The following is a 6,567-nucleotide window of genomic DNA, read 5'->3' as shown; positions in this document are numbered from 1 at the left end:
TGAATGGCATCCCTTCCTTCCACCACGTCAATCGCACCACTCAGCTTGGTGTCATCAGCAAACTTGCTGAGAATGCACTCAACTCCGTCATCGATGTCATTGATAAAGAGCACTGGCCTCAAACCAGACCCCTGGGGGACGCTGCTCGTTACCAGCCAACCCCTGGACATACAGCCATTGATGACCACCCTCTGACTGCAGCCTTTTAACCAATTTCTTATTTCACAATTCCAATAGTCTCTGTAAAACCACTTGTTTTCCCGATTTTTTTCTTCTTCGAATCAGAAAATTCTTCTATTTTTGCACGCTAAGAGCCTTTCACATACTGCTGTGAGTCCGGAATACAATAATCTGAGAGCCAAGGAAGAACTGTCAGCTGCCGCCAGAAATAGGGAGTGAGGAGTCATCTGCTGCCATTTGGAAACAATATGTGTCCAATTGTACCAGCTGCACGTTCAAAATCCAGCAGGCAGAAACCAAGGTAAACTGCTCAAAGGGCAACAGCCGAAAAATATCAGGGCAAATAACACAAGAGAGCCCCACGAGGGCTCACCACAGTTTTCCTGTAAATATTCCTACAAGTTTACTACTTCTTCATCACACGCTTCAAAATAATTTAAGAAAATACTATTTCAATTGACTTGAATATGACAGCGTTGAAAATCAAAGATTCCATTTTAGTTTATTACATACTTTTCCAAAGGACACATTATGCCTTTTAACATCATATTTTTTTGTAAAATGGCAGACCACTGAAATACTGAGGATATCTCCACAAAAACAAAGCAAAAAACCCACGTCAGAAAAATAAACAAAAAGAGAAAAAAAAAATAATGCTGCATTTTAATACCACTTACCACTGTGAAATAATTACATAATCATTCAGTAATGACCAAATAAAATTCACAGTATCAAGTTAAAACACACACCTCTTGGTTTTCTTCAGCATCTCCATGAACCCAGACAGTAGCTTCAAGATAATCATATCTACTTGCTCTATAGGTTCCTTGGAGGTAAATGCCAGATTTTATTCCTTGCTGCAATTTGCTAAGAGGAACGTGTTCTGGGAAAATTATTTTGCTACTTTCTATTTCTTTCTTTAAGGGAAAAAAAAAAAAAAATAATAATAATAATAATCTTTTACATTCATAATTACTCCAAAACTGATCTCAGGAACATGAAATTCAAGCTAGCAAACTCCAAAATTATAACTGTGTATAAGAACATATATGCACAAGAATGAAAAACTGGTATTGAACAGTAATTTTTCTAATGAAGCATAAAAAGCATAAAAATGTGACAACACTGAGAACACCTGTTTCTCTTCCTGCTTGCCTGCACTGACTTAAGAGGTCACCACACAAGTAATGTGGACATTTGTTTGTTTTTATGCATTGACTAAACATAGACTTGGAAAAAACATTAGTATAGTACTACACAGCACAGAGGGTAAGTAGCTACATGAATCAGTCAAAGTTAAATGAACTGCAGATAAATGCTGAAAAGATCAGCTCAGTCCCCCACTCTCGCATGTCCCAATCCAATCCATTAGAGTAACTATGATCACAGAATCACAGAATTGCCTGGGTTGAAAAGAACCTCAAAGATCATCTACTAGACCAGGCTGCCCAGAGCCACATCCAGCCTGGCCTTGAATGCCTCCAGGGATGGGGCATCCACAACCTCCTTGGGCAACCTGTTCCAGTGCGTCACCACCCTCTAGGTGAAAAACTTCCTCCTAGTATCTAACCTAACATCCCGTCTCAGTTTAAAACCATTCCCCCACGTCCTATCACTACCCACCCTCGTAAACTGCTGTTCCACTTCTTGTGTATACACTCCCTTCAAGTACTGGAAGGCCACAGTGAGGTCTCCCTGGAGCCTTCTCTTCTCCAAGCTAAACAAGCCCAATACCATCAACCTTTCTTCACAGGAGAAGTGCTCCAGCCCTCTGATCACCAATGGAATTCATCTTCCCTTTACTTTAGTGGCGTTAGTTTTCAGCTATGTCAGCCTTACGAGGCATGCCTGGATGGGGAATCTTGTTCTAGTGGGTGGCAACCTTGCCCAAAGCATGGGGGGAGAACAGGATGGGCTTCCAATCCATTCTACCATAATTCTACGACGATGAAGTAACCCATCTTTGAGCTGCAGCACACAACTCTATCAACTTATCTTATGACTGAATCAAATCTTCTCATCAAAAATGTTTTTGACAAATAAACTTTGAAATAACAGACACAAAACAAAGATCTAGTTGGTTTGCAACTTTTGAAGTTCTAATTTTAGTTTGATTATTTGCAGTCCTTATACACTTCCTTGAATCACTTGTTAAGCTCCCCATCCTAGCAACTGGCTTTTTACAAAGAACTAAACAATACCTTCCAATAGGCATATAAGCAGCGCTTAAAATAGCTACAGTATTCCTTTCAGTTATCTAACAGTTTTACTGTCAAAATGGTAATAAAGACCAGAGTCCTTTTTCTGAACTGATGCTAGTAGCCTGACATATGGCATCCAATAACAGACTGCAGAATTATTTTATAAAATAAATAAGGCAAAAGAGAATAAAGACATACCCCTTCATCAGATACGCAAGCAAGACGATCTACAAGATCAGGATTATCTATCAAGCTTTTAATATACTCCTCACCTACAAAAGCACACACAAATATTTATGCAAGAGAGGTAGAGAATTTAGGTATAAAGACACTTGAAATTTTATACCTGAGCAACAAAGCAAATCTTCATGCCACTGAACTTACACGTATAAGCAGTTATCCCTTCCTCAAGGGCTTTCTCCTTATTATTTCTGTCGTTTGTAAGAAAGATAACTTGGATATCTTCATTCTCCTCATTCTGTATTTTCTTCAAGTGTTCACTGTACCACCTTACTGCTACCCGAATGGCTCTGTCGTTGCGGTCATTAGAGCTTTCTCCTTGTTCTTGCTCTATGTATGTTTCTCTAACAGTTAAAAAAAACATTGAAAAAGAAAAAAAATAAATCCATAGTTACAATCATTACTGTTTTCAGACAAACATTTAAGACTGTAAGGACAAAAGAAATACTGCTGAACCAATTTTTAAAACGTGTAACACTAAAGACCACTGAAGGCTTAGGAGACAGGATCAAAAAACCTAACAAGGAAGCAGCAATTTCTTATGCAACCTCCTCACTGAGGACTGAACAGAACGGCATCCAAGACAAACACTGCTTGAGCCTTGATGCTGCTGTAGCAGAAACTACGTAAAGGCAAATTAACAGCATCTCCATTTTGTTGCCACTAACTAGCTGATTTTTGAGTTCTACAGATTGAACTGGCAGTAGTAATAAAGCATCGGAACACGTGTAAAATGAATAACCATGATTCCATTGCTCAAGTTAAAGGTCTTGCCTGACAAGTTCATTCACTATTTTAATCACCTTTTCAGAAGATACATGTGCTAATACCAACTATAAAATGAGAAAGCTCCTGTAACATCCAATTATTCCTCAGCCGGAACTCTTAGATATATCAAGTGTTGTGCACATCAGACTCATTTTACCTGCCTAATTCACACGTACCAGTTCCTTTACCAAACTTGAGTACAACGTTATACCCTATTCCAAACCGTACCGATGATGTTCATTGGTGAAGGAATAGAAATGTTTTTCAGGGTTTCCAATCACGTCTCTGATTCGTTTGTACACTGGTGCACTCCGATTCCTGACCTCTTGTAAAACTGTCTGTAGCACAATGACATTCTTAATAACAGGGTCTTCGAGAATATCAATCTGAGGAACAAAAGGAAAATGCATCAGAATTGCATTTTTTTCTACCCAGTAACAGGAATTGAAATATTTGCTTGTTTAATATGCAAAAATTTCTATAAATAACGATGCACTATCAGGTCCTTTTCCTCTCCCTGCAGGGAATCTGACTAGGATCTTAAGCTGCACCTTTCTCACATAGGCAAAAAGTTTAGATTGGGTTTTCCAAACTCTTGGTCACCTCAGTTTTGCTGAAGTGAAAAAGTGATCATGTCTCTCATGCTGACTCTCACCAAATGCAACCCACGTATTTGCAGGACTCCAACCAAATTTAAAGCCACGTCTACACCACAAGCTGTAGTCACGCGAACTTAGTTCTTGTAAATTACGATCTTTGTAAACACCACTGTATGCCTGTGTGAGTAAACCACAAAGTAGTATCTGACCACTATTACAAAGCTAACATGAACTTGCCTGTGCAAATGTAGGCTTAAGTTCTCCAAAACAAATCCCACTGTTGTCCTGCAGTTTTAAATTCCCCAGATTCAAAACAAATGGAATTCTGTTAGCTGCTCTTCACCTTTTCAACCACTGAATTTGCTGAGTCTTTTTTTTGTTGTTGTTCCTTTTAAATACAGGTCTGCTCTTTGTCTGTTCCTAACAGCCATGGTGCTGCAGAGCCATGTCCAAAAAGCCCATGCTCCTGTCAAGAGAAGCACGCATCCTTTTTTCATTTTTGAGCTTGTAATAAGCAAATGTGCAAACCTATCTCCAGAAAGAGACAAAAATAAAGTACTGAAGGGCATGGCTGAAATAATTCAAAGCCATGCCAGATCAAACTTCTCTGCACTAGATGTTTAGATTATCTAAGAGATATAGAACCGTGTCAACAGGGCAAGAAACTCACTATTTTCCAACATACAGGCTAAACTACCAGGCCCAATCTTACTGTTGCAGTCTTGTACCTGGGTAAAAACCTGTTCCTGTTGTCACCACAATCACCACATCCCCACCGCTCTGGTTCTTAGCAGCGTAGCCTGACAAATTCTCTGAGCGTTCAGTAACATAGGGACTTTGCCAACGGATCCCAACAACTCTATAGATAATAGCCTGAAAATATCTACTGACTTGATGTGGGAAGAAAATCCTTACTTTGAACTTTTCATACCAGTAACTGCTAAAATGCCAGAGCGCTGTGCCCTTCTCCTGAGTAACTGACAACAGCCTTCATGAATTACTCAGGGTTACGGAATCATTACGGTTGGAAAAGACTTCTAACATCATCTAGTCCAACCACTGACCCATGGCCATTGTGCCTACTAACTCATGCCCCTCAGTGCAACACAGGGCGAACAACAGAGTGCAACACATTTCTTGAACACCTCCAGGGATGGTGACACCACCAACTTCTCCAGACAGCCTCTCCCAATGCACCGCCTCTCTTTCTGAGAAAATTATTCCTAACATTCAACCTGAACCTGCTCTGCTGCAACTTAAGGCCGTCACGTCTTGTTCTACTCCTCCCAGTCTCACACATTTGCACCAGGCTATTCCATGTTCTGCAAACACATTCAACAGTAATCCAAAAAATCCTCAGAATTCAGCTTGGGAGATCCAAGCCTCCAGCCTGCTGCTGCTCTGTCAGCACATCAAGCCTTCATGCAATTAGAATCATAGAATCCTTAGAGTTGAAAGGTACCTCCGAGGGTCATCCAGTCCAGCTGCCCTGCAACAAACTGGAACTAGAACAGCGCAGCTAGATCAGGTTGCCCAGGGCTTGATTCAGCCTTGCTTTGAAAGTCTCCAGGGATGGGGCATCAACCACACACACCACCCGGTAACCTGTTCCACTGCATCACCACCCTCACTGTGAAAGATCTCCTTACATCCAACCTAAATCTACCCTCTTTAAGCTTGAAACCATTTCCCCTTATCCTATCATCGCAGGCCTTGCTAAAGAGTCTGTCCCCTTCTCTTCTGTAGCTCCCTTTCAGACACCGACAGGCTGCTATCAGGTCACCTCGCAGCCTTCTCTTCTCCAGGCTGCACAGACCCAGCTCTCTCAGCCTGTCCTCACAGGGAAGGCGTTCCATCCCTCGGACCGTTTCTGGGGCCCTCCTCTGGACACAATCTAACAGTTCTATGTCTCTCCTGTTCTGAGGACTCCACATCTGGACGCAGTACTCCAGGTGAGGCCTCACCAGCACAGAGCAGAGGGGCAGGATCACCCTCCCCGACCTGCTGGCCACGCTCCTTTTGATACAGCCCAGGATGCAGTTGGATTTCTAGGCTGCGAGGGCACGTTGCCTGCTCACGTCCAGCTTGCCCTTCTCCAGGGCACGCAGGTCCCTCTCGGTAGGGCTGCTCTCAATCCTTCCACCTCTCACTTCGTACTGCTGATGGACTACAAAGAAGAGTACACCCCACACTTGTGCAATCGTACGCGGGCCCAACGGCCTGAACCAGGCCGGACTGGGCGACGCTGAAAGCTGCTCTCTGCGGCGGCAGGCAGACAAATCGCAACCACGGCATCGGGCGGACAACAGGGGAAGGCCCAGCGCGGTGCTGAGGGCAGCCCGAGCCCCAGGGCCGTCCCCACCCGCGCGCACCGAACCGAACCGAGGCCGCGAGGCGCTCACCTGGTGCAGGAGGAGGTTGGTGTCGGGCAGCAGGTAGTGCGGCCCGGGGCACAGGCCGCTGGCGGCGCCGCTAGGCCGCGCCTAGAGTAGGCAGGCGTCGGCGCCGCAGGGGATATCGTCGCGCAGGTAATGCTCTCGCACCACCTTCACCACGGCACCCGCCCGCGTCCGCTTCCG

General features: G+C 43.5%; 1 long non-coding RNA gene across 1 annotated transcript; it reads right to left on the bottom strand.

Annotated features, from left to right (window-relative positions):
- Positions 1-70: 70 nt before the first annotated feature.
- On the bottom strand, positions 71-6,559 carry LOC104915392. The gene is made up of 5 exons (XR_004162275.1): positions 6,391-6,559; positions 3,618-3,775; positions 2,766-2,965; positions 2,580-2,653; positions 71-1,097 (listed from the first exon to the last, which is right to left on the bottom strand). It is a non-coding gene; the product is annotated as an uncharacterized LOC104915392 (long non-coding RNA).
- Positions 6,560-6,567: the final 8 nt, after the last annotated feature.

This window comes from Meleagris gallopavo, assembly GCF_000146605.3.
Source record: "Meleagris gallopavo isolate NT-WF06-2002-E0010 breed Aviagen turkey brand Nicholas breeding stock chromosome 1 unlocalized genomic scaffold, Turkey_5.1 Chr1_random_7180001830948, whole genome shotgun sequence".
NCBI classification, from domain to species: domain Eukaryota; kingdom Metazoa; phylum Chordata; class Aves; order Galliformes; family Phasianidae; genus Meleagris; species Meleagris gallopavo.
This window is presented reverse-complemented; position numbering and strand designations above follow the sequence as displayed.